This window comes from Nerophis lumbriciformis, linkage group LG06 (genome assembly GCF_033978685.3).
Source record: "Nerophis lumbriciformis linkage group LG06, RoL_Nlum_v2.1, whole genome shotgun sequence".
NCBI classification, from domain to species: Eukaryota; Metazoa; Chordata; class Actinopteri; order Syngnathiformes; family Syngnathidae; genus Nerophis; species Nerophis lumbriciformis.
Window position 1 is genome coordinate 8,753,451 of NC_084553.2, and position 22,620 is coordinate 8,776,070.

At 30.6% G+C, this 22,620-nt stretch overlaps 19 non-coding genes across 19 annotated transcripts; 11 read left to right on the forward strand and 8 right to left on the reverse strand.

The window, feature by feature from the left end:
* The first annotated feature begins 2,674 nt into the window (after window positions 1-2,674).
* On the forward strand, window positions 2,675-2,781 carry trnal-caa (transfer RNA leucine (anticodon CAA)). The gene is made up of 2 exons: window positions 2,675-2,712; window positions 2,736-2,781. It is a non-coding gene; the product is annotated as a tRNA-Leu (tRNA).
* Window positions 2,782-3,261: 480 nt separating this feature from the next.
* Window positions 3,262-3,368, forward strand: trnal-caa (transfer RNA leucine (anticodon CAA)). Its single transcript has 2 exons — window positions 3,262-3,299; window positions 3,323-3,368. It is a non-coding gene; the product is annotated as a tRNA-Leu (tRNA).
* A 302-nt stretch (window positions 3,369-3,670) lies between these two features.
* trnal-caa (transfer RNA leucine (anticodon CAA)) lies at window positions 3,671-3,777 on the reverse strand. The gene is made up of 2 exons: window positions 3,740-3,777; window positions 3,671-3,716 (listed from the first exon to the last, which is right to left on the reverse strand). It is a non-coding gene; the product is annotated as a tRNA-Leu (tRNA).
* Window positions 3,778-5,543: 1,766 nt separating this feature from the next.
* Window positions 5,544-5,650, forward strand: trnal-caa (transfer RNA leucine (anticodon CAA)). Its single transcript has 2 exons — window positions 5,544-5,581; window positions 5,605-5,650. It is a non-coding gene; the product is annotated as a tRNA-Leu (tRNA).
* A 484-nt stretch (window positions 5,651-6,134) lies between these two features.
* trnal-caa (transfer RNA leucine (anticodon CAA)) lies at window positions 6,135-6,241 on the forward strand. Its single transcript has 2 exons — window positions 6,135-6,172; window positions 6,196-6,241. It is a non-coding gene; the product is annotated as a tRNA-Leu (tRNA).
* Window positions 6,242-6,495: 254 nt separating this feature from the next.
* Window positions 6,496-6,594, reverse strand: trnal-caa (transfer RNA leucine (anticodon CAA)). The gene is given in 2 exon segments: window positions 6,496-6,541; window positions 6,557-6,594. It is a non-coding gene; the product is annotated as a tRNA-Leu (tRNA).
* Window positions 6,595-8,713: 2,119 nt separating this feature from the next.
* Window positions 8,714-8,820, forward strand: trnal-caa (transfer RNA leucine (anticodon CAA)). The gene is made up of 2 exons: window positions 8,714-8,751; window positions 8,775-8,820. It is a non-coding gene; the product is annotated as a tRNA-Leu (tRNA).
* A 1,859-nt stretch (window positions 8,821-10,679) lies between these two features.
* On the reverse strand, window positions 10,680-10,786 carry trnal-caa (transfer RNA leucine (anticodon CAA)). The gene is made up of 2 exons: window positions 10,749-10,786; window positions 10,680-10,725 (listed from the first exon to the last, which is right to left on the reverse strand). It is a non-coding gene; the product is annotated as a tRNA-Leu (tRNA).
* A 914-nt stretch (window positions 10,787-11,700) lies between these two features.
* On the forward strand, window positions 11,701-11,807 carry trnal-caa (transfer RNA leucine (anticodon CAA)). Its single transcript has 2 exons — window positions 11,701-11,738; window positions 11,762-11,807. It is a non-coding gene; the product is annotated as a tRNA-Leu (tRNA).
* A 1,410-nt stretch (window positions 11,808-13,217) lies between these two features.
* trnal-caa (transfer RNA leucine (anticodon CAA)) lies at window positions 13,218-13,324 on the reverse strand. Its single transcript has 2 exons — window positions 13,287-13,324; window positions 13,218-13,263 (listed from the first exon to the last, which is right to left on the reverse strand). It is a non-coding gene; the product is annotated as a tRNA-Leu (tRNA).
* An 877-nt stretch (window positions 13,325-14,201) lies between these two features.
* trnal-caa (transfer RNA leucine (anticodon CAA)) lies at window positions 14,202-14,308 on the forward strand. The gene is made up of 2 exons: window positions 14,202-14,239; window positions 14,263-14,308. It is a non-coding gene; the product is annotated as a tRNA-Leu (tRNA).
* Window positions 14,309-15,012: 704 nt separating this feature from the next.
* trnal-caa (transfer RNA leucine (anticodon CAA)) lies at window positions 15,013-15,119 on the forward strand. Its single transcript has 2 exons — window positions 15,013-15,050; window positions 15,074-15,119. It is a non-coding gene; the product is annotated as a tRNA-Leu (tRNA).
* Window positions 15,120-16,371: 1,252 nt separating this feature from the next.
* On the forward strand, window positions 16,372-16,478 carry trnal-caa (transfer RNA leucine (anticodon CAA)). The gene is made up of 2 exons: window positions 16,372-16,409; window positions 16,433-16,478. It is a non-coding gene; the product is annotated as a tRNA-Leu (tRNA).
* A 405-nt stretch (window positions 16,479-16,883) lies between these two features.
* Window positions 16,884-16,990, reverse strand: trnal-caa (transfer RNA leucine (anticodon CAA)). Its single transcript has 2 exons — window positions 16,953-16,990; window positions 16,884-16,929 (listed from the first exon to the last, which is right to left on the reverse strand). It is a non-coding gene; the product is annotated as a tRNA-Leu (tRNA).
* Window positions 16,991-17,082: 92 nt separating this feature from the next.
* Window positions 17,083-17,189, reverse strand: trnal-caa (transfer RNA leucine (anticodon CAA)). The gene is made up of 2 exons: window positions 17,152-17,189; window positions 17,083-17,128 (listed from the first exon to the last, which is right to left on the reverse strand). It is a non-coding gene; the product is annotated as a tRNA-Leu (tRNA).
* Window positions 17,190-19,082: 1,893 nt separating this feature from the next.
* trnal-caa (transfer RNA leucine (anticodon CAA)) lies at window positions 19,083-19,189 on the reverse strand. Its single transcript has 2 exons — window positions 19,152-19,189; window positions 19,083-19,117 (listed from the first exon to the last, which is right to left on the reverse strand). It is a non-coding gene; the product is annotated as a tRNA-Leu (tRNA).
* A 92-nt stretch (window positions 19,190-19,281) lies between these two features.
* trnal-caa (transfer RNA leucine (anticodon CAA)) lies at window positions 19,282-19,388 on the reverse strand. The gene is made up of 2 exons: window positions 19,351-19,388; window positions 19,282-19,327 (listed from the first exon to the last, which is right to left on the reverse strand). It is a non-coding gene; the product is annotated as a tRNA-Leu (tRNA).
* Window positions 19,389-21,594: 2,206 nt separating this feature from the next.
* Window positions 21,595-21,701, forward strand: trnal-caa (transfer RNA leucine (anticodon CAA)). Its single transcript has 2 exons — window positions 21,595-21,632; window positions 21,656-21,701. It is a non-coding gene; the product is annotated as a tRNA-Leu (tRNA).
* Window positions 21,702-21,793: 92 nt separating this feature from the next.
* Window positions 21,794-21,900, forward strand: trnal-caa (transfer RNA leucine (anticodon CAA)). The gene is made up of 2 exons: window positions 21,794-21,831; window positions 21,855-21,900. It is a non-coding gene; the product is annotated as a tRNA-Leu (tRNA).
* Window positions 21,901-22,620: the final 720 nt, after the last annotated feature.

A 22,620-nucleotide genomic window follows, 5' to 3' on the forward strand; every position in this document is an offset into this window, starting at 1 on the left:
CTTCGTTTTTTTCTGGGCCCTCATTAGAGATTAGAGCCCATTTAGGGGTCACGGTCTCCAAAGTGCGGCACGGCAGCCATTTTCTGTCCACTGCCCTCAGCTTTTAGTCTTTTCAGTCTGTGGAACGCTCTCCCTGACCACCTTAGGGCACCACAGACTGTGGATACTTTTGAAAAAGGCTTAAAAACCCTTCTTTTTAAAAAAGCCTTTCTTTTTTTTTTGGTATATGCATACTAGTTCTAGCTATTTGGCTGTTTTAGTTTTTATTTTTATTTATTCTTTATTATCTTTTTATTTTTATTTTTTTAATACACTGTAGCACTTTGAGGTTGTTTACTCAATGTAAAGTGCTTTTTACAAATACAATCTATTATTATTATTATTATTATTATTATTATTATTATTACTAGTAAACAAAAAATAGATGTATTAGTAAACAATAATTTAGATCATTTAGCCTATTAACCTAAACTGGTTGTTTTTTTTTCTATATTTAATAATAAATATCATCTCTTTATATATATAGTTTGGAACCCTCGATGCAATGTTTTAATGCTGACTGCTCCAAATTATTATTATTTTTTTTAAAACAAAAGAACGCCACTAAGAGCTAGCAAATGTTATAAATAGTATTTTAGGATAGTATTTTTATTTACTATTTTTATTTTCGGTTTTGTTTCTGTTTTTATTTTATTTTTCTTATTTAGCTTAATGCTATTGAAAATTCAATAAGCTTCAAAATTATTCCAACTTTTACCGTAGCTTTGTGAAAAAACTGCTACAAATTCAAACATTGTATGTCACAAAAATTCCCCCCAAAAATATGCTTTTATTTTCATTTTTGTTTTTATTTTTATTAATTTTGTAATTTTATTTTTACTTTTACTTTTGTATAATTAAAAAAAAAGAAGAAAATCTTATATTTTATGTTTATTCCTGTTTTTATAAAAAAAAAAATGTATTCATGTTTTAATTTAAATTTAAATTTTTGGTATTCATTTTAATTTTATTAAAATGTTTTTATTTAAAATCTTAGTTTTTGATGTTTTCCTTTGTTTTCATTTTATTTTTATTAATTTTTAATTACATTTTTTATAATTTTTTCATCATGTAAACTATCATGTAAACTCATACTTCAAATCAATGTTTAAATGTACCCTCAAATTAAATTACTTTTTAACTAATAATGGACATTTGAAAATTTAATAAGCCTCAAAATTATTCCAACTTTTACCGTAACTTTGTGAAAAAACTGCTACAAATTGAAATATTCTGTTTCTTAACAATTGCCCACCAATTTTTTATGTTTATTCCTGTTTTTATTACATTTTTATTTATGTTTTAATTTTAATTAACATTTTTGGTTTTAATTTTAATTTTATGAAATGTTTTTATTCTTAATTAAAATATTAGTTTTGATGTTTTCCTTTGTTTTCATTTTATTTTTGTTCATTTTTTATTTAATTTTTCATCTATTTTTTTTAATTTTGAAATAAAGGTAAACTCATACCTCAAATCAATGTCAAAATGAACCCTCAAATGAAATTACTGTTTGCACATTTTAACTAATAATGTAATAATAACTAACGAACAATCAAATAAAACACAAAAAATGTGTGTTTTTTATTTACTATATTTGTATTTTCAATTCTATTTGTATTTTCAGTTTTGTTTCTGTTTTAATACTTTTTTTTAAATGTAGCTTAATGCTACTGAAAATGAAATAAGCCTCAAAATTATTCCAACTTTTACCGTAACTTTGTGAAAAAACTGCTACAAATTCAAATATTCTGTGTCTTAACAATTCCCCACCAAAATATTCGTTTGTTTTTATTTTTATACATTTTTTTAATTTTAATTTTTACTTGTATTTTTGTATAATTCTTAAAAAAAAAAATCCAAAATCTTATTTTTTTATTTTTTATTCCTGTTTTTAATTTATTTTTTATTCATGTTTTAATTTAAATTACATTTTTTGGTTTTAATTTTAATTTGATTAAAAAAATTTTTATTTTTACTAAAAATCTTAGTTTTTGAGGTTTTCTTTTGTTTTCATTTTATTTTTTAATTTATTTTTTATTTCATTTTTGATCTATTTTTTATTTTGATATCATGTAAACTCATACCTCAAATCAATGTTCAAATGAACCCTCAAATGAAAATACTGTTAGCACATTTTAAATAATAATGTAATAATAACTAACTTACAATCAAATGAAACACAATTTATTTATTTTTTTTTTAAATTTTATTTGTATTTTCAATTTTATTTTTATTTTCGTTTTTTTTTTTAAATTTTATTTTAATTTTTTATTTAGCTTAATGCTACTGAAAATTAAATAAGCCTCAAAATTATTCCAACTTTTACTGTAACTTTGTGAAAAATCTGCTGCAAATTCAAACCTTCTATGTCACAACAATTCCCCCAAAAATCTGCTTCTGTTTTCATTTTCGTTTTTATTTTTATTATTGATTTAATTCAAATTTTTACATTTATTTCTGTGTTTTGTTTTTACCTTTAATAAATGTTTTGATTTTAATTACTACAATTTGATTAATTAATTTTATTAAAATCTTAATTTTTATGTTTATACCTGTTTTTAGCTCATTTGTTATTTATGTTTTGTTTTTATTTTTTTGTTTACCAGGTCATACATGTAGATTGTCGTCATATGTCAGGATGGCCGAGTGGTCTAAGGCGCCAGACTCAAGGTCACACCTTCCCTGCTTGGGAATTCTGGTCTCCAGTTGGAGGCGTGGGTTCAAATCCCACTTCTGACAATGACCTTTTATGCTTTTCATGTTAGCTATCTTCTTCACACTGTTAACTAGCTGCGCGCGCTGGAAGCGAGTAGCGAGGGCATAATAATGCATTAATTGACAGTCCGGAGTGAAAGCCGAAGTGTGTACTTTGTAGTTAACTAAACAAAGTCTCAAAGGAATATAACCTGCGGAGGAACTTTCTGACGAAACATCCACATTTTGATGTCCGGCCCCTGAGTGTTTGGCTCTTGAAACTGTGGCCCTCTTCATGATGTAGTTGAATAGCCCTGAAATAGGAAGAGGCACCAGCAAACACTACTACTACTACTACTACTACTAGTACTACTACTACTACTACTACTACTATGAGGGAATAATGAACAACAATTCAATGATTAAAGTGACAACTTACATGTGTGACCTAGTAAACAGGCAGTTAGAGATGTTGAAGTGTGATGATATTCCCTCATGGCTTTTACATCCAGGTGATGGCCATATGTCAGGATGGCCGAGTGGTCTAAGGCGCCAGACTCAAGGTCACACCTTCCCTGTTTGAGAATTCTGGTCTCCATTTGGAGGCGTGGGTTCAAATGCCACTTCTGACATGACATTTTTGTGATGAAGAAAAATGACTACTATAGATGGCTGTCAACAGTTCAAGAAGGCTGAAGACTTTTCAAGTGTAAAACAAACACAGAGAATGTCTGAAACTTACTTTTGTGGGAAAGTAATGAGAGAGTATAATGACTTTGTCAAAGTAATGTTCCAAAGACTGCTAAAGTCGTATATAAACATTTACACAAACAGCAGCGTCTTCACTTCCTAGTCTTTATATTTTTATTTAATTTTTTTGTATACAGGGTAAGACAATTCAGAACAGATTTCAAAATGTAACTCAAAAGGTCTTTGTCAGAAGTGGGATTTGAACCCACGCCTCCAACTGGAGACCAGAATACCCAAGCAGGGAAGGTGTGACCTTGAGTCTGGCGCCTTAGACCACTCGGCCATCCTGACATATGACAACAACCTACATGTACTAATACTAATGCTAATGCTGCTACTACTACTACTACTACTACTACTACTACTACTACTACTACTACTACTACTACTACTATTACTACTACTACTACTACTACTACGAGGGAATAATGAAGAACAAATCAATGATTAAAGTGACAAGATGACCACTCGGCCATCCTGACATATGACAACAACTCACATGTATGTACTACTACTACTACTACAAATGTTTTGTTTTTACTTTTAATAAATGTTTTGCTTTTTTAAATGTTTAATATTTAATCTTAATTTTTATGTTTATTCCTGTTTTTATTAAGGTTTTTTTATTTATGTTTTGATTTTAATTTTTACTTTTATTTCTGGTTTTCATTTTGTTTTATGAAATGTTTTTATTTTTAATTAAAATCTTAGATTTTGGATGTTTTCCTTAGTTTTTTATTAAATTTGTATTTCTTTATTAGTAGTAGTAGTACTACTGCTACTACTACTACTACTACTACTACGACTACGACTACTAATACTACTACTACGACTACTATCAATCAATCAATCAATCTTTATTTATATAGCCCTAAATCACAAGTGTCTCAAAAGGCTGCACAAGCCACAACGACATCCTCGGTACAAAGCCCACATACGGGCAAGGAAAAACTCACCCCAGTGGGACGTCGATGTGAATGACTATGAGAAACCTTGGAGAGGACCGCATATGTGGGTAACCCCCCCCCCTCTAGGGGAGACCGAAAGCAATGGATGTCGAGTGGGTCTGACATAATATTGTGAGAGTCCAGTCCATAGTGGATCCAACATAATAGTAAGAGTCCAGTCCATAGTGGGGCCAGCAGGACACCTACTACTACTACTACTACTAATACTACAACTACTACTACTACTACTCCGACTACCACTACGACTACTACTACTACTGTTTTGTTTTTACTTTTAATATATGTTTTGCTTTTTTAAATGTTTAATATTTAATCTTAATTTTATGTTTATTCCAGTTTTTTTTAATTAAAAAAATGTATCTATGTTTTAATTTTAATTTTTACTTTTATTTCTGGTTTTCATTTTATTTTATGAAACGTTTTTATTTTTAATTAAAATCTTAGTTTTTGGATGTTTTTCTTAGTTTTTTATTGAATTGTATTTATTTATTATTACATTTTTTAATCTATTTTTATATTTTGATGTAATGGTAAACTCAAACCTCATATCAATGTTCAAATGAACCCTCAAATTAAATGACTATTAGCACATTTTAAATAATAATGTCATAATAACTAACGTACAATCAAATAAAACACATAAAGTGTGTGTTTTTTATTTACTTTATTTGTATTTTAAATTTTATTTTTATTTTCGGTTTTGTTTCTGTTTTAATTTTAATTTTTTATTTAGCTTAATGCTACTGAAAATTAAATAAGCCTCAAAATTATTCCAACTTTTACTGTAACTTTGTGAAAAATCTGCTACAAATTCACACCTTCTATGTCACAACAATTCCCCCCAAAATCTGCTTCTGTTTTCATTTTTGTTTTTATTTTTATGATTGTTTTAATTCAAATTTTTACATTTATTTCTGTGTTTTGTTTTTACCTTTAATAAATGTTTTGATTTTAATTACTACAATTCAATTAATTAATTTAATTAAAATCTTAATTTTTATGTTTATTCCTGTTTTTAGCTTATATGTTATTTATGTTTTGTTTTTATTTTTTTGTTTACTAGATCATACATGTCAGTAGTTGTCATATGTCAGGATGGCCGAGTGGTCTAAGGCGCCAGACTCAAGGTCACACCTTCCCTGCTTGGGAATTCTGGTCTCCATTTGGAGGCGTGGGTTCAAATCCCACTTCTGACAATGACCTTTTATGCTTTTCATGTTAGCTATCTTCTTCACACTGTTAACTAGCTGCGCGCGCTGGAAGCGAGTAGCGAGGGCATAATAATGCATTTATTGACAGTGCGGAGTGAAAGCCGAAGTGTGTACTTTGTAGTTAACTAAACAAAGTCTCAAAGGAATATAACCTGCGGAGGAACTTTCTGACGAAACATCCACATTTTGATGTCCGGCCCCTGAGTATTTGGCTCTTGAAACTGTGGCCCTCTTCATGATGTAGTTGAATAGCTCTGAAATAGGAAGAGGCAACAGCAAACACTACTACTACTACTACTACTACTAGTACTACTACTACTACTACTATGAGGGAATAATGAACAACAATTCAATGATTAAAGTGACAACTTACATGTGTGACCTAGTAAACAGGCAGCATTTACATGTTAGAGATGTTGAAGTGTGATGATATTCCCTCATGGCTTTTACATCCAGGTGATTGCCATATGTCAGGATGGCCGAGTGGTCTAAGGCGCCAGACTCAAGGTCACACCTTCTCTGCTTGGGGATTCTGGTCTCCAGTTGGAGGCGTGGGTTCAAGTCCCACTTCTGACATGACATTTTTGTGATGAAGAAAAATGACTACTATACAAACACAGAGAATGTCTGAAACTTACTTTTGTGGGAAAGTAATGAGAGAGTATAATGACTTTGTCAAAGTAATGTTCCAAAGACTGCTTAAGTAGTATATAAACATTTACACAAACAGCAACGTCTTCACTTCCTAGTCTTTATATTTTTATTTCATCTTTTTGTATACAGGGTAAGACAATTCAGAACAGATTTCAAAATGTAACCCAAAAGGTGAATGTCAGAAGTGGGATTTGAACCCACGCCTCCAACTGGAGACCAGAATTCCCAAGCAGTGACCTTGAGTCTGGCGCCTTAGACCACTCGGCCATTCTGACATATGACAACAACCTTCATGTATGACCTAGTAAACATGCAGCATCTACTACTACTACTTACTACTACTACTACTACTACTACTACTACTACTACTACTACTACTACTACTACTACTACTACTACTACTACTACTACGAGGGAATAATGAAGAACAAATCAATGATTAAAGTGACAAGAGGAGCACTCGGCCATCCTGACACATGACAACAACTTAAATGTATGACCTAGTAAACATGCAGCATCTACTACTACTACTACTACTACTACTACTACGAGGGAATAATGAAGAGCAAATGACAAGTGACAAGATGACCACTCGGCCATCCTGACACATGACAACAACCTACATGTATGACCTAGTAAACATGCAGCATCTACTACTACTACTACTACGGCTACTACTACTACTATTACTACTACTACTACTACTACTACTACTACTACCACTGCGACTATTACTACTTCTACTACCAATAATACAACTACTACTTCTACTACTAATACTACTACCAATAATACAACCACTACTTCTACTACTAATACTACTACTACTACTACTACTCCGACTACCACTACGACTACTACTACTACTGTTTTGTTTTTACTTTTAATAAATGTTTTGCTTTTTTAAATGTTTAATATTTAATCTTAATTTTTATGTTTATTCCTGTTTTTATTACGTTTTTTTATTTATGTTTTAATTTTAATTTTTACTTTGATTTCTGATTTTCATTTTGTTTTATGAAATGTTTTTATTTTTAATTAAAATCTTAGATTTTGGATGTTTTCCTTAGTTTTTTATTAAATGTATATTTCTTTATTAGTAGTACTACTACTACTACTACTATTACTACTACTACTACTATGACTACTACTACTACTTCTATGACTACTACTACAACTACTACTACTACTACTATGACTACTAGTACTACTACGACTACGACTACTAATACTACTACTACTACTACTACTACTACTACTATGACTACTACTACTACTACTACTACTATGACTACTAGTACTACTACGACCACGACTATGACTACGACTACTAATACTACTACTACTACGACTATTACTACTACTACTACTAATACTACAACTACTACTACTACTCCGACTACCACTACGACTACTACTACTACTACTGTTTTGTTTTTTCTTTTAATAAATGTTTTGCTTTTTTAAATGTGTAATAATTAATCTTAATTTTATGTTTATTCCTGTTTTTTATTTAAAAAAAGTATCTATTTTTTATTTTTACTTTTATTTCTGGTTTTCATTTTATTTTATGAAACGTTTTTATTTTTAATTAAAATCTTAGTTTTTGGATGTTTATCTTAGTTTTTTTATTTAATTTAATTTATTTATTATTACATTTTTTAATCTATTTTTATATTTTGATGTAATGGTAAACTCAAACCTCAAATCAATGTTCAACTGAACCCTCAAATTAAATGACTATTAGCACATTTTAAATAATAATGTCATAATAACTAACGTACAATCAAATAAAACACATAAAGTGTGTGTTTTATATTTACTTTATTTGTATTTTCAATTTTATTTTTATTTTCGGTTTTGTTTCTGTTTTTAATTTAATTTTTTTTAATTTAGCTTAATGCTACTGAAAATTAAATAAGCCTCAAAATGATTCCAACTTTTATTGTAACTTTGTGAAAAAACTGCTTGTGTTTTGTCTTTACCTTTAATAAATGTTTTGATTTTAATTACTACAATTTAATTAATAAATTTAATTAAAATCTTAATTTTTATATTTACTCCTGATTTTAGCTTATTTTGTCATTTATGTTTTATTTTAATTTTTTTGTTTACTCATACATGTAGATGTACATGTATAATCAACAAATTGATCTTAAGTTGATTTAGTGATTTAAAAGTTGAAAGTAAAAAAAAAAAAAAAAGACTTATTTTAACACTTTTATGAGTGGGACCCTTTTGGATCCCCGATAATTGTAGTGTGATTTTTTTTTTTTTAAACTGTCTTTAAATGATAACAAAAAGTATAATGTCAGAAGTGGGATTCTGACAGGTAAAACGCGGCACATCAACAACTGAGAGCAGATATTGTACAGTAAGTGTATGCTGTCATATGTCAGGATGGCCGAGCGGTCTAAGGCGCCAGACTCAAGGTCACACCTTCCCTGCTTGGGAATTCTGGTCTCCAGTTGGAGGCGTGGGTTCGAATCCCACTTCTGACATTAGATTTTTTTAGGTGTAATTATTATTAATGACACAGAGGACATGTCCCTGGTGTAGTTACGCAAATGAGAAGCTAATATAAACACACAAAATATGCAATATTTCACCCTAAAAGTGGAATATTTGATGTGAAGTAATTGGAGCCTTCAATATGTCAATAATTTATAACAACATTTATTTTGATTCATTATTATTTTTTGATTAATGACAGTTTAAAAAAACAAAAATCACACCAAAATTCTCAGGGATCCAAATGGGTCCCACTCATAAAAGTGTGAAAATAAAACATACATTTTTTTTTCTTTACTTTCAATTTTTAAATCTCAAAATCAACTTAAGACCGATTTGTCAATTTTTATATATTTTTTTGTTTTTTTAATTCTATTTTTGTCATTTAAAAAAAAACGTTTTTTTAATGGCAAACACACAAAATATGCAATATTTTCCCCTAAAGGTGGAATATTTGATGTGAAGTAATTGGAGCCTTCAATAGGTCAATCATTTGTAACAACATTGATTTTGATTCATTATTATTATTTGATTAATGACAGTTTAAAAAAACAAAAATCACACCAAAATTCTCAGGGATCCAAATGGGTCCCACTCATAAAAGTGTTAAAATAAGTCATATTTTTTTTCTTTACTTTCAATTTTTAAATCTCAAACTCAACTTAAGACCGATTTGTCAATTTTTATATATATATATATTTTTTTAATTCTATTTTTGTCATTAAAAAAATAGTTTTTTTTTTATAGCAAACACACTAAATATGCAATATTTTCCCCTAAAAATTGAATATTTGATGTGAAGTAATTGGAGCATTCAATAGGTCAATAATTTATAACAACAATGATTTGTATTCATTATTATTTTTTGAGCAATGACAGTTAAAAATAAAATAAAAATCACACTAAAATTCTCGGGGATCCAAAAGGGTCCCACTCATAAAAGTGTTAAAATAAGTCTTTTTTTTTTTTACTTTCAACTTTTAAATCGCTAAATCAACTTAAGATACACATGTTGATTATAAGTTTTTGTATATGTATATTTTTTTAAATTATATTTTTGTCATAGAAAAATACTTTGTAGTGTGTAGTGTCTACTTTTAAGTCTGTGCTGTATAAAATAAGTAAAACATCAATACAGTATTTGTTTTGACACAACTTTCTGTAAAAACTGCTGCGAATTTAAGTATTATAGGACACAACAAACACAAAGAAATAGACGGTGAAGTTCTACTACATCAAATATTCTACTACATCAAATATTCCACTTTTAGGGGGAAATATTGCATATTGTGTGTGTTTGCCATAAAAAAACAATTTAGGACAAAAATAGAATTTAAAATAAATAAAAAAATAAAATAAAAAAATAATAATATATATATATATATATATATATATATATATATATATATATATATATATATATATATATATATATATATATATATATAAAACCTTATAATCGACAAATGGATCTGAAGTTGATCTAGAGATTTAAATGTTAAAAGTAAAATAAATAATAATAATGTTTGACTTATTTAGCACCTTTGTTTTCCTTTTTTGTTAACATTCTGTGCTTTTTCAGATCAAGATATTATCACCACACTTCAACAACTCAATTCTCTGTGTATGTTTTACACTTGAAAAGAGTTTGTCCATCTTGAATTGTTGACAACTATCTATAGCAGTATATTTTCTTGGTAAATGAGAAACCATTGGGTAAAAATTCCTAAAATCACATTTTGATTTAAAATTATAACACAAAAACACAAAGAAAATGACGGCAGAATTATTTTATATGACAGGAAGATGGTCTTATTTTCCAAACTTTAACTTTGCCCCAAAAGTTCAATGTCAGAAGTGGGATTTGAACCCACGCCTCCAACTGGAGACCAGAATCCCCAAGCAGGGAAGGTGTGACCTTGAGTCTGGCGCCTTAGACCACTCGGCCATCCTGATATATGACAGCATACACTTACTGTACAATATCTGCTCTCAGTTGTTGATGTGCCACTTTTTACCTGTCAGAATCCCACTTCTGACATTATACTTTTGGTTATCATTTAATGACAGTTTAAAAAAAAAAAATCACACTAAAATTCTCGGGGATCCAAAAGGGTCCCACTCATAAAAGTGTTAAAATAAGTCATATGTTGTTTTTTTTACTTTCAACTTTTAAATCACTAAATCAACTTAAGATAAATTTGTTGATTATAGGTTTTTGTATATTTTTTTGCTTTTTTAATTATATTTTTGTCGTAGAAAAATTGTTTCTAGTGTCGAGTGTCTACTTTTAAGTATGTGCAGTATAAAATAAGTAAAACATAAATACAGTATTTGTTTTCCTTTTTTTTGGTTAAAATCCTGTGCTTTTTGAGATTAAGGTTAAAAAGAACACCTAAGACATTGGGAACACATTCCTAAAATCACATTTTGATTTAAAGTGTTGGTTAGTAGAGTGTCGGTGGAGTGATTGATTGAAGCCAAAAAGTTAGCATAAAATGCATGTTAACATTAGGTTGTTATCTTGGGAACAGTTAGCATACTTCCAAGATGGAAACTGCTCTGTCGTCCACAAATTTCAGACATTCTCTGTGTATGTTTTACACTTGAAAAGGGTAAAACAACTATCTATAGCCGTAAATGAGAAACCATGAGATATTATCATCACACTTCAACATGTCTAACATGTAGATGCTGCATGTTTACTAGGTCATACATGTAAGTTGTTGTCATATGTCAGGATGGCCGAAGGGTCATCTTGTCACTTTAATCATTGATTTGCTCTTCATTGTTCATTATTCCCTCGTAGTAGTAGTAGTAGTAGTAGTAGCAGTAGTAGTATTAGTAATACATGTAGGGGGCTGTCATATGTCAGGATGGCCGAGCGGTCTAAGGCGCCAGACTCAAGGTCACACCTTCCCAGCTTGGGAATTCTGGTCTCCAGTTGGAGGCGTGGGTTCAAATCCCACTTCTGACATTAGATTTTTTTGGGTGTAATTATTGTTAATGACACAGAGGACATGTCCCTGCTGTAGTTACGGCCTTGAGAAGCTAATATAAACACACAAAATATGCAATATTTCACCCTAAAAGTGGAATATTTCATTTGAAGTAATTGGAGCCTTCAATATGTCTATAATTTATAACAACATTGATTTTGAATCATTATTATTTTTTGATTAATGACAGTTTAAAAAAACAAAAATCACACCAAAATTCTCAGGGATCCAAATGGGTCCCACTCATAAAAATGTTAAAATAAGTCATAAATTTTTTTTTCTTTACTTTCAATTTTTAAATCTCAAAATCAACTTAAAACCGATTTGTCAATTTTTATATTTTTTGTTGTTTTTTTAATTATATTTTTGTCATTTAAAATTAATTTAAAATTAAAATTTTAAAAATGTTTTTTTAATGGCAAACACACAAAATATGCAATATTTTCCCCTAAAAGTGGAATATTTGATGTGAAGTAATTGGAGCCTTCAATAGGTCAACAATTTATAACAACATTGATTTTGATTCATTATTATTTTTTGAGCAATGACAGTTTAAAAAAAACCCAAATCACACTAAAATTCTCGGGGATCCAAAAGGGTCCCACTCATAAAAGTGTTAAAATAAGTCATATATTAATCTTTTTTTTTAACTTTCAACTTTTAAATGTCTAAATCAACTTTAGATCCATTTGTTGATTTTAAATTTGTATATGTTTTTTTGTTTTTTTAATTACATTTTTTTCATTTAAAAAATAGTTTTTTTTATGGCAAACACACAAAATATGCAATATTTCCCCCTAAAAGTGGAATATTTGATGTGAAGTAATTGGAGCCTTCAATAGGTCAATCATTTATAACAACATTGATTTTGATTCTTTATTATTTTTTGATTAATGACAGTTTAAAAAAAAAAAAAATATCACACTAAAATTCTCGGGGATCCAAATGGGTCCCACTCATAAAAGTGTTAAAATTATTCATGCTTTTTTTTTTAACTTTCAACTTTTAAATAGCTAAATCAACTTAAAATACACATGTTTATTATAAGTTTTTGTATATTTTTTTTGCTTTTTTAATTATATTTTTGTCAAAGAAAAATACTTTCTAGTGTCGAGTGTCTACTTTTAAGTCTGTGCAGTATAAAATAAGTAAAACATCAATACAGTATTTGTTGTCCTTTTTTTGTTAAAATCCTATGCTTTTTGAGATTAAAGTTAAAAAGAAGGACTAAAACATTGGAAACACATTCATAAAATCACATTTTGATTTAAAGTTAATGAAAAAATAAGTATGCTTCAAAATCATTGCAACTTTTTACACAACTTTCTGTCAAATGACAGGAAGTTGCTCTTATTTTCCAAACTTTTAACTTTGCCCCAAAAGTTCAATGTCAGAAGTGGGATTTGAACCCACGCCTCCAACTGGAGACCAGAATTCCCAAGCAGGGAAGGTGTGACCTTGAGTCTGGCGCCTTAGACCACTCGGCCATCCTGACATATGACAACGTACACTTACTGTACAATATCTGCTCTCAGTTGTTGATGTGCCGCTTTTTACCTGTCAGAATCCCACTTCTTATACTTTTTGTTATCAATTATTATTAATGATTTAAAATCAGTTTAAAATTGTGTTACCTTGTATAAAAAAAACATTAAATGAATATATAAATGAAGTTAAATAGGAAGTGAAGATGCTGGTGTGTTGCTAAATGTTTATATACTACATTACAACTCATCGGAAAAATACTTTAAAAAAGTAATTCATTATAGTTACATGTTACTTTACCAAAATAGTAACTAAATCACCAAGGTAATTACTTTTTTATTAAATGTATTTACTTGCTAGTAAAATGTATGAATGTGCTAGTTTAAAAAAAAAAATTTAAGAGACGTTTCATGAGAGCAGAGTGCATGTTGGTTGGTAGAGTGTCGGTGGAGTGATTGATTGAAGCCAAAAAGTTAGCATAAAATGCTAGCATGCGAACATTAGGTTGTTGTCATGGGAACAGTTAGCATACTTCCAAGATGGAGACAGATGTCTGTCTGCTCTGTCGTCCACAAGTTTCAGACATTCTCTGTGTATGTTTTACACTTGAAAAGGGTAAAACAACTATCTATAGCCGTAAATGAGAAACCATGAGATATTATCATCACACTTCAACATGTCTAACATGTAGATGCTGCATGTTTACTAGGTCATACATGTAAGTTGTTGTCATATATCAGGATGGCCGAGTGGTCATCTTGTCACTTTAATCATTGATTTGCTCTTCATTATTCCCTCGTAGTAGTAGTAGTAGTACTAGTAGTAGTAGTTGTAGTAGTAGTAGTAGTGGTAGCAGTATTAGTAGTAAATGTAGGGGGATTTCATATGTCAGGATGGCCGAGTGGTCTAAGGTGCCAGACTCAAGGTCACACCTTCCCTGCTTGGGAATTCTGGTCTCCAGTTGGAGGCGTGGGTTCAAATCCCACTTCTGACATTAGATTTTTTTGGGTGTAATTATTGTTAATGACACAGAGGACGAGAATTTTAGTGTGATTTTTTTTTTTTTTTTTTTTATCCTTTAATTGCTCAAAAAATAAGAAATGAATAAAAAATAATTAATTATGATTCATTGACCAATTGAAGGCTCCAATTACTTCACATCAAATATTCCACTTTTAGGGGGAAATATTGCATAGCTTGTGTGTTTGCTATAAAAAACTATTCTTTTTAATGACAATAGAATTAAACAAACAAAAAAATAGATACAAACTTATAATCGACAAATGGATCTGAACTTGATCTACATATTTAAAAGTTAAAAAAAAGAAATAATGTTTGACTTATTTTAACACTTCTATGACAGAAAAAAACAACATTTGGTTTTTTTTTTAATGACAAAAAAGAACATACAAACAACCATAATAAACCAAAAGAAAACAATCACTTACTGTACAAAGTCTGCTCTCAGTTGTTGATGATCTGCTTCTTGCGACTTAACTGTCAGGATGGCCGAGCGATCTAAGGCTCCAGACTCAAGGTCACACCTTCCCTGCTTGGGAATTCTGGTCTCCAGCTGGAGGCGTGGGTTCCAATCCCACTTCTGACATTGAACTATTGGGGCAAAGTTAAAGTTTTGAAAATCTCTAACATGTAGATGCTGCATGTTTACTAGGTCATACATGTAAATAGTTGTCATATGTCAGGATGGCCGAGTGGTCTAAGGCACCAGACTCAAGGTCACACCTTCCCTGCTTGGGAATTCTGGTCTCCAGTTGGAGGCGTGGGTTCAACTCCCACTTCTGAAATTAAAGTTTTAGGGCAAAGTTGTAAATCTGTTTTGAATTCTCTTACCCTGAGATTGAATGGCTGTAGTCTCCTTGTCCACAAACAAACATTTGTTATTCATTATTCCCTCATAGTAGTAGTAGTAGTAGTGGTGTGTTTACATGTTGTTTGCTGTGTGATGTTGTCTCTTCCTTTTTCAGGGCTATTCAACTACATCATGAAGAGGGCCGCAGTTTCAAGAGCCAAACACTCAGGGGCCGGACATCAAAATGTGGATGTTTCGTCAGAAAGTTCCAGCATGTACAGCTAGTTAACAACATGAAGAAGCTAACTAAATATGACATGAAGCTGCACTTTAGCTCAGCTGTGTTTGTTATGTGCTTTTGCTGCCACCTAGTGTCTACTTTTCAGTCTGTGCAGCAAAAGGATAGTGTCAGAAGTGGGATTTGAACCCACGCCTCCAACTGGAGACCAGAATCCCCAAGCAGGGAAGGTGTGACCTTGAGTCTGGCATTGCTCAAAAAATAATAATGTTGTTATGAATTACTGACCTATTGAAAGCTACAATTACTTCACATCAAATATTCTACTTTTGACAGAAAAGAACTATGTTTTGGGTTTTTTTTATGACAAAAAAGAACATACAAACAACCAAAAGTGGAATATTTGATGTGAAGTAATTGGAGCCTTCAATAGGTCAGTAATTTATATGACAGGATTTTAACAAAAAAAAGGAAAACAAATACTGTGTTGATGTTTTACTTATTTTATACTGCACAGACTTAAAAGTAGACACTAGAAAATATTTTTCTATGACAAATACATAATAAAAAAATAAAAATATATATATTTATACAAAAACTTATAATCGACACATGTATCTTAAGTTGATTTAGCGATTTAAAAGTTGAAAGTAAAAAAAAAATATATGACTTATTTTAACACTTTTATGAGTGGGACCCTTTTGGATCCCCGAGAATTTTAGTGTGATTTTTATTTATTTTGAAACTGTCATTAATCAAAAAATAATAAAGAATCAAAATCAATGTTGTTATAAATTACTGACCTATTGAAGGCTCCAATTACTTCACATCAAATATTCCACTTTTGGGGAAAATACTGCATATTTTTTATATTTGCCAGAAAAAACTAAGTTTTGGGGGGTTTTTTATGACAAAAAAGAACACACAAACTAACCATAATAAACCAAAATAAAACAATCACTCACTGTACAAAGTCTGCTCTCAGTTGTTGATGTGTTGCTTCTTAACTGTCAGGATGGCCGAGCGGTCTAAGGCGCCAGACTCAAGGTCACACCTTCCCTGCTTGGGAATTCTGGTCTCCAGTTGGAGGCGTGGGTTCAAATTCCACTTCTGACACTGACCTTTTGCTGCACAGACTGAAAAGTAGACACTAGGTGGCAGCAAAAGCACATAACAAACACAGCTGAGCTAAAGTGCAGCTTCATGTCATATTTAGTTAGCTTCTTCATGTTGTTAACTAGCTGCACACGCTGGAACTTTCTGACGAAACATCCACATTTTGATGTCCGGCCCCTAAGTGTTTGGCTCTTGAAACTGTGGCCCTCTTCATGATGTAGTTGAATAGCCCTGAAATAGGAAGAGACAACATCACATAGCAAACAACATGTAAACACACTACTACTACTACTACTACTACTATGAGGGAATAATGAATAACAAATGTCTGTTTGTGGACAAGGAGACTACAGCCATTCATAAGACAATTTAAAACGGATTTCAAACTTTGTCCTAAAACTTTATTGTCAGAAGTGGGATTTGAACCCACGCCTCCAACTGGAGACCAGAATTCCCAAGCAGGGAAGGTGTGACCTTGAGTCTGGCACCTTAGACCACTCGGCAATCCTGACATATAACAACTATTCACATGAATGACCTAGTAAACATGCAGCATCTACATGTTAGAGATTTTCCAAACTTTAACTTTGCCCCAAAAGTTCAATGTCAGAAGTGGGATTTGAACCCACGCCTCCAACTGGAGACCAGAATCCCCAAGCAGGGAAGGTGTGACCTTGAGTCTGGCGCCTTAGACCACTCGGCCATCCTGACAGTTATGAAGCAGTACATCAACAACTGAGAGCAGACTTTGTACAGTAAGTGATTGTTTTCTTTTGGTTCATTATGGTTGTTTGTATGTTCTTTTTTGTCATAAAAAACACCCCAAAACTTATTTTTTTCTGTCAAAAGTAGAATATTTGATGTGAAGTAATTGGAGCTTTCAATAGGTCAGTAATTCAAAACAACATTATTATTTTTTGAGCCATGACAGTTAAAAAAAATAAAAAAATAAAAAATTACACTAAAATTCTCGGGGATCCAAAAGGGTCCCACCCATAGAAGTGTTAAAATAAGTCATACATTATTTATTTTTTTAACTTTTAACATTTAAATATGTAGATCAAGTTCAGATCCATTTGTCGATTAAAAGTTGTTATCTATTTGTTTGTTTGTTTAATTCTTTTGATATCATTAAAAAAAAAAATTGTTATAGGAAACACACAAACTATGCTATATTTCCCCCTAAAAGTGGAATATTTGATGTGAAGTAATTGGAGCCTTCAATATGTCAATAATTTATAACAACATTAATTTTTATTAATTTCTTATTTTTTGAGCAATTAAAGTTTAAAATAATAAATACAAATCACACAAAAAATGACCGGGGATCCAAAGAGTCCCACTCATAAAAGTGTTAAAATAAGTCATACATTTTTTTTTTTAACTTTCAACTTTTAATTCTCTAAATCAACTTAAGTTCCATTTGTTGATTATAAGTTTTAGTAAATATATATATATATATATATATATATATATATATATATATATATATATATATATATATATATATACCTGTATATATATATATATATATATATATATATATATATATATATATATATATATATATATATATATATATATATATATATATATATATATATATATAATTATTTTTTTATTTTTTTATTTTATTTTTTGCCATAGGAAAAAAACGTTTTTTTATGGCAAACACATAAAATATGCAATATTTCCCCCTAAAAGTGGAATATTTAAACTATCATTGCTCAAAAAATAATAATGAATCATAATAAATGTTGTTATGAATTATTGAAATATTGAAGGCTCAATTTACTTCACATCAAATATTCCACTTTTAGGGGAAAATATTGAATATTTTTTATGTTTGCCAGAAAAAACTAAGTTTTGGGGGTTTTTTTATGACAAAAAAGAACATCAAAATCAAAATGTGATTTTAGGAATGTGTTCCCAATGTTTTAGGTGTTCTTTTTAATCTTAATCTCAAAAAGCACAGGATTTTAACAAAAAAAAGGAAAACAAATACTGTGTTGATGTTTTACTTATTTTATACTGCACAGACTTAAAAGTAGACACTCGACACTAGAAAATATTTTTCTATGACAAATATATAATTTAAAAAAAACTAAAAAATATACAAAACTTATAATCGACTAAATCTTAAGTTGATTTAGCTATTTAAAAGTTGAAAGTAAAAAAAAAAAAAGAATGACATATTCTAACACTTTTATGAGTGGGACCCTTTTGGATCCCCGAGAATTTTAGTGTGATTTTTTTTTTTTTTTTTTCAACTGTCATTGCTCAAAAAATAATAATGTTGTTATGAATTACTGACCTATTGAAAGCTCCAATTACTTCACATCAAATATTCCACATTTTGATGTCCGGCCCCTGAGTGTTTGGCTCTTGAAACTGTGGCCCTCTTCATGATGTAGTTGAATAGCCCTGAAATAGGAAGAGACAACATCACACAGCAAACAACATGTAAACACACTACCACTACTACTACTACTATGAGGGAATAATGAACAACAAATGTTTGTTTGTGGACAAGGAGACTACAGCCATTCAATCTCAGGGTAAGAGAATTCAAAACAGATTTCAAACTTTGTCCTAAAACTTTATTGTCAGAAGTGGAATTTGAACCCACGCCTCCAACTGGAGAACAGAATTCCCAAGCATGGAAGGTGCGACCTTGAGTCTGGCGCCTTAGACCACTCGGCCATCCTGACATATAGCAACTATTCACATGTATGACCTAGTAAACATGCAGCATCTACATGTTAGAGATTTTCCAAACTTTAACTTTGCCCCAAAAGTTCAATGTCAGAAGTGGGATTTGAACCCACGCCTCCAACTGGAGACCAGAATCCCCAAGAAGGGAAGGTGTGACCTTGAGTCTGGCGCCTTAGACCACTCGGCCATCCTGACAGTTAAGAAGCAGTACATCAACAACTGAGAGCAGACTTTGTACAGTAAGTGATTGTTTTATTTTGGTTTATTAGGGTTGTTTGTATGTTCTTTTTTGTCATAAAAACCCCCCCAAAACTTGGTTTTTTTCTGTCAAAAGTAGAATATTTGATAAGAAGTAATTGGAACTTTCAATAGGTCAGTAATTCATAACAACATTATTATTTTTTGAGCCATGACAGTTAAAAAAAATAAAAAAATAAAAAATTACACTAAAATTCTCGGGGATCCAAAAGGGTCCCACCCATACAAGTGTTAAAATAAGTCATACATTATTTATTTTTTTAACTTTTAACATTTAAATATGTAGATCAGGTTGAGATCCATTTGTCGATTAAAAGTTGTTATCTATTTTTTTGTTTGTTTAATTCTTTTGATATCATTAAAAAAAAAATTGTTATAGGAAACACACAAACAATGCAATATTTCCCCCTAAAAGTGGAATATTTGATGTGAAGTAATTGGAGCCTTCAATAGGTAAGTTATTTATAACAACATTAATTTTTATTGATTTCTTATTTTTTGAGCAATTAAAGTTTAAAATAACAAATAAAAATAACATTAAAATTATCGGGGATCCAAAGAGTCCCACTCATAACCTACTCAGTGGCCTAGTAGTTAGAGTGTCCCCCCTGAGATCGGTAGGTTGTGAGTTCAAATCCCGGCCGAGTCATACCAAAGACTATAAAAATGGGACCCATTACCTCCCTGCTTGGCACTCAGCATCAAGGGTTGGAATTGGGGGTTAAATCACCAAAAATGATTCCCGGGCGCGGCCACCGCTGCTGCCCACTGCTCCCCTCACCTCCCAGGGGGTGATCAAGGGTGATGGGTCAAATGCAGAGAATAATCTTGCCACACCTAGTGTGTGTGTGACAATCATTGGTACTTTAACTTTAACTTTAAAAGTGTTAAAATAAGTCATCCATTTTTTTTTTAACTTTCAACTTTTAAATCTCTAAATCAACTTAAGTTCCATTTGTTGATTATAAGTTTTAGTATATATATATATATATATATATATATATATATATATATATATATTTTTTTTTTTTTTTTTTTTTATTTATTTATTTTTTTATTTTATTTTTTTTTTGTCATAGAAAAAAAAGTTTTTTTTCCGGCAAACATAAAAAATATTCAATATTTTCCCCTAAAAGTGGAATATTTGATGTGAAGTAATCGGAGCCTTCAATATGTCAATAATTCATAACAACATTTATTATGATTCATTACTATTTTTTGAGCAATGATAGATTAAATATTCCACTTTTAGGGGGAAATATTGCATATTTTATGTGTTTGCCATAAAAAAACCTTTTTTTTCTATGACAAAAAAATAAATAAAAATAAAATAAAATTTTATATACACACACACATATATATATATATATATATATATATATATATATATATATATATATATATACTAAAACTTATAATCAACAAATGGATCTTAAGTTGATTTAGAGATTTAAAAGTTGAAAGTAAAAAAAAAAAAATGTATGAATTATTTTAACACTTTTATGAGTGGGACTTTTTGGATCCCCGATAATTTTAGTGTGATTTGTATTTATCATTTTAAACTTTAATTGCTCAAAAAATAAGAAATGAATACAAATTAATGTTGTTATAAATTATTGACATATTGAAGGCTCCAATTACTTCACATCAAATATTCCACTTTTAGGGGAACATATTGCATAGTTTGTGTGTTTGCTATAACAAAAATTTTTTTTAATGATAACAATAGAATTAAAAAAAAAAAAAAAAAGATAAAAACTTATAATCAACAAATGGATCTGAACTTGATCTACAGTACATATTTAAATGTTAAAAGTTAAAAAAAATAAATAATGTATTACTTATTTTAACACTTGTATGGGTGGGACCCTTTTGGATCCTCAAGAATTTTGGTGTAATTTTTATTATTTGTATTTTTTTTAACTGTCATTGCTCAAAAAATAATAATGTTGTTATGAATTACTGACCTATTGAAAGCTCCAATTACTTCACATCAAATATTCTACTTTTGACAGAAAAAAAATAAGTTTTGGTTTTTTTTTATGACAAATAAGAACATACAAACAACCATAGTAAACCAAAAGAAAACAATCACTAACTGTACAAAGTTTGCTCTCAGTTGCTGATGGGTATCTTCTCATATGTCAGGATGGCCGAGCGGTCTAAGGCGCCAGACTCAAGGTCACACCTTCCCTGCTTGGGGATTCTGGTCTCCAGTTGGAGGCGTGGGTTCAAATCCCACTTCTGACATTGTACTTTTGGGGCAAAGTTAAAGTTAGGAAAATCTCTAACATGTAGATGCTGCATGTTTACTAGGTCATATATGTATGTAGTTTTCATATGTCAGGATGGCCGAGTGGTCTAAGGCGCCAGACTCAAGGTCACACCTTCCCTGCTTGGGAATTCTGGTCTCCAGTTGGAGGCGTGGGTTCAAATCCCACTTCTGACAATAAAGTTTTAGGACAAAGTTTGAAATCTGTTTTGAATTGTCTTACCCTGAGATTGAATGGCTGTAGTCTCCTTGTCCACAAACAAACATTTGTTATTCATTATTCCCTCATAGTAGTAGTGGTAGTAGTAGTGTCTTTACATGTAGTTTGCTGTGTGATGTTGTCTTTTTCTATTTCAGGGCTATTCAACTACATCATGAAGAGGGCCACAGTTTCAAGAGCCAAACACTTAGGGGCCGGACATCAAAATGTGGATGTTTCGTCAGAAAGTTCCAGCGTGTGCAGCTAGTTAACAACATGAAGAAGCTAACTAAATATGACATGAAGCTGCACTTTAGCTCAGCTGTGTTTGTTATGTGCTTTTGCTGCCACCTAGTGTCTACTTTTCAGTCTGTGCAGCAAAAGGACAGTGTCAGAAGTGGGATTTGAACCCAAGCCTCCAACCGGAGACCAGAATTCCCAAGCAGGGAAGTTGTGACCTTGAGTCTGGCGCCTTAGATCGCTCGGCCATCCTGACAGTTAAGAAGCAACACATAGACAACTGAGATTAGACTTTGTACAGTAAGTGATTGTTTTATTTTGGTTTATTATGGTTAGTTTGTATCTTCTTTTTCATAAAAGTGTTAAAATAAGCCATACATTATTTATTTATTTAACTTTTAACATTTAAATCTCTAGATCAACTTCAGATCCATTTGTCGATTATAAGTTTTTATATA